This window comes from Festucalex cinctus, chromosome 3 (genome assembly GCF_051991245.1).
Source record: "Festucalex cinctus isolate MCC-2025b chromosome 3, RoL_Fcin_1.0, whole genome shotgun sequence".
NCBI lineage: Eukaryota > Metazoa > Chordata > Actinopteri > Syngnathiformes > Syngnathidae > Festucalex > Festucalex cinctus.
The window spans coordinates 16,354,949-16,358,752 of NC_135413.1; the positions used below are offsets into that span (position 1 = coordinate 16,354,949).

The 3,804-nt window shown below is 38.0% G+C and overlaps 1 long non-coding RNA gene across 1 annotated transcript; it reads right to left on the minus strand.

The window, feature by feature from the left end:
- Positions 1 to 1,528: 1,528 nt before the first annotated feature.
- LOC144016788 (uncharacterized) lies at positions 1,529 to 2,744 on the minus strand. Its single transcript, XR_013283007.1, has 5 exons — positions 2,372 to 2,744; positions 2,198 to 2,244; positions 2,042 to 2,092; positions 1,940 to 1,973; positions 1,529 to 1,866 (listed from the first exon to the last, which is right to left on the minus strand). It is a non-coding gene; the product is annotated as an uncharacterized LOC144016788 (long non-coding RNA).
- Between the last annotated feature and the right edge of the window lie 1,060 nt (positions 2,745 to 3,804).

Sequence of the window (3,804 nt, forward strand, 5' to 3'; positions counted from 1 at the left end):
TTCTGTCGTCATGGCGACGGAGACGAAGCGGCACTTGGAGGGCATCTCCTTGGAAAATAAGAGCAGGCAGAGCATTATGCATCCAACTCTTTACTATTAATGGACATCAATATTTATAAGATAGTTGTGCTGCTGCTGAAGGAGGTGAAGCGGTGACCCGCAGTGAGCAGAGGCATGAGCTGATGAAGTGCTCTGTAACATTTGTCATTGTGTGGGTGGCACCTCTTGTATCACAGCTGCATTATTGCAGAATTGCCTTCAATTCGTGGTTGAACCACAGTAGCTGTGTAACGGGACAATCGAATGGGGGGAAAAATGGCTTGAAGGCAAAACATCTTTTCCATTTATAAAGTTAAAATATACTAGAAAATGTAATGCTCGCAAGGGTGTCCAAACTTTTTCATTTGAGGGCCACATCCAGAAAATCATAAGGACGCAAGGGCCACATAATGTTATGAAGCGAAATTGTGTTTAGTCCTACAAATTGTACAAATAATTTATTTGTGCTTTTGCATATTTAGAAAAATGCTACAGTATATAAACCAATTTATTTGTAATATGGCAGTCAGTAGGGTTATTATAGTTTTGGAATTTTTCATTTGAGTTTTTATTTTGTTTTGAGTTTTGTTTTTTTAAATTTAGTTAGTTTTAATTAGTTTTAATGAGTTTTAGGTTAGTTTCAGTTTTAGTTTTAGTTTTTTGTTTTTTTTAATGAGTATTACTTGTACACAATATTTAAAAAACACGATGGGCGCGGCGTCATTATTCCGGTTGACATCAAAATAAATCTAATAAAAATCACATTTAAAATCATCCCCAAAGGCTCATGTATTAAATGAATTTCCAAAGACTAAAACAAAGGACATTTGTGCTATAATTATAGTTAGTTTTATTTTAGTTAGTTTTGTAAACATAAAATGTAGTTTTAGTTTTCTTTTTTTAAAAGCATCTTCGTTTTTATTTTATTTCCTTAACAAAATTGTTTTTTGAATTTTAATTTCTTCGTTAGGTTTCGCCAACTAAAATAACCTTTAACTCTTTGACTGCCAGCCATTTTCGGAAAAGGTAACCCCATAGTGCCAGCTGATTTACAGAATTTTACCGATCTTTCAAGCTCCACAGAAAATGTTGAGTTAGGACTATGGAAACGCGGATACTACCAAATGAAAGATTGAAGTCTCATCTTTCAGTTTGTTTCTACCTTATTCATATTTTCAGTAATCAACAATAGAAAACAGCTTCGTTTCACCCAAATCCTCTATTTTCTTCCAAAATACGGAGAAATCAAGCTTTTTGTGAAACGATGTTATTTCATGCACTCTAGTGAATTTGGCACTTTTTTTTTTTGCATGAGTGATTCTACAAACACCTAAACTTCTATAAAACACTACCCCAACAATAAAAAAGTGTTTTTGATTGCAAAATAAGTTTATTTACATTCAACAGTAGCAATCCAAACAAACAATTTGGAAAACTCTTTGCAAACTATTTACACGTGCGCAACTGCGCATGTGTGGTGTGTGTGTACGTGTTACTATTTACAATTGTGTGGATGTTTCAACTACACAATTTTTCTTTTTGTGTGGTATATTGTGGAGCAATCCCTTGCGTGCAAGGGGGATGCAGCAGGATTTGCACCACAGTTTTTGTCGGTGTGCTTCTGCATGGACTGATTTGCGTAGAGGTTGGTATGATGAACGATGTGCTGGAGAAGTTCATCCGTGATGAAGAGCTCCAGGATGTCAGCTGGCAGGTGGGAATTCAGCTCTACTGCAGCATCCCTTGGTCCTGGTTTTGCAGCAAAGGGGAAGATGGTTGGCTGCCAGCCGAATTCATCAACTTCAAGCCAGCCAGAATCTTTGGGATCTGCAAATATACATTTCAATATCATATTATTTTAGAGCACTGTGATGCAATGCGTGCGTGTGCATATGTTTACCTTTTTTTCTTGGATGTATTGGTTGATGCACATTCTGTAAATTATAGAAGACGTTTACCATCAAATATTTTATTAGTGCTGTGGAGAATCTTTTCTTTTTACCTTTGTTCTGCTCACTGTGAGAAGGGTCACTTTGGGCCCTATGAGGGGGAGCTGAAAGAAACATATACAATTACAATACTATCGAAAGACTTTCCTTTTATTGTTGCGGTGTATTGAAAACTTTTTTTTTTTTTTTTTTTTTTTTTTTTTTTTAACCTTTCTTTGTCGTAGAACCAGCGGTCGGACGTTGCTGTGAGCACGATCTATAAAATATACATTCACGTTTGTAATAGATGTTCTAGTGTATATCAGCACATTTACACACGCTGCTAGCAGATCGAAGTTGGGAAAGTAATCTTACTAGCAATCTCTTAGCATGTTAGCGCTTACCTTCACGTTCTTTGGAGGACGAAAGACAGTCCAAGACTGTCTTGCATCGGAACCATAGTAGTCGTCATCTTCCGATGAAACGTCATCTGTGCAAGAGTGCTCCATTGTGCACCACTTTTCTCCGGTGTTAGCATCGCTAGCCGGTGGGGCCTTAGGACGTTATTAGCATCGCTAGCCGGTGGGGCCTTAGGACGTGGTCGAAACGGCCGCGTCACCGCTTCAACTATGACTTAACCCCGTCATCACTGTGCACTTGAGCACTGGTCGATGCTTTTGAACTTTGAAAATAAGGATCAAGCGTGAGCTGATTGCCATGTGTAGCCTTTTTGACCCTCTTAGCCAAGTTAGCCATTCTCTCCCCCTCAACACTCTAGCTCAGCCTCTCTTCTTCTACTGTTGTCTCCTACCCGATCTTGTCCAAAAGACTCATCACAGCCATCTAGTGGCCAGGAATACCCATTATAGTAACCCGATCGGCTTGATATTTGGAGCACAGCTGCCCAAGGCTTTCCTCCACTCGTTTCCATTAAAAAACATAGTTAACGTCAAATAACGTTTTTGGCGGCATACCCTAGGATTATACTAAACGTCATATAACGTTTATGGCGGCCAAAGAGTTAATAGCACCTGTGTGTATTTGACACCCTCCCTTATTACTTTGACCATCTCCAAACATTTTTTGTTTTTATTTTATTTGAACTGAGTCAAATGCCATTTTTAGCATACGTCGCGGGCCGCTAAAAAATGGACGGCGGGCCGCAAATGGCCCCCGGGCCGTAGTTTGGACACCACTGCTCTTGCATGTCAACCAAAGTGTACGAATGCAAATTGCAGTTCCTGCAACCCAATCAGACTCTCTAGAATTCTCTGTTGCTCGCTGATGAAAGGGTGGTGCACATTTAAATAGAGCTAGGAGAAAAAGCAACCCGCATGACACTGAAGATAAAGATGTAAGTTGTCAGGATATATATTGTTTTTGAGTAATGGAAAAAAAAATGTTAGCATTGCTGAGAAATATGGGCTCTAAGCCACCTGTCGGAGTTCATATAATCAAATTATACGTAATGTTGGTGACTCGAACATCCCTAATTATTTGCACCCGCGGAGCCTATTGTGCTGTTTTATGTCTGTAAACATCCATCCATCCATCCATCCATCCATTTGGAACAACTGAAGACAGTCAAAGGCAAAACAAAGTGAACAAAAATGCCTTATTAAAATTACTAAAATAATGGAGATTGATAGCATTAACATACATTTAAAAACATAGATATTTAAAAGCAAAGGAAATAAATAAAACGTAGCTTTATGAAATTACTAAAATTGATTTTAAATTTGTTTAAAATAATTTAATAGTTTGAAACCTGAATTTAAAAGAATTTAAAATTGGTGCTGACTTCACTTGTGTTTGTCAACTTATTCCATTAGCGTAC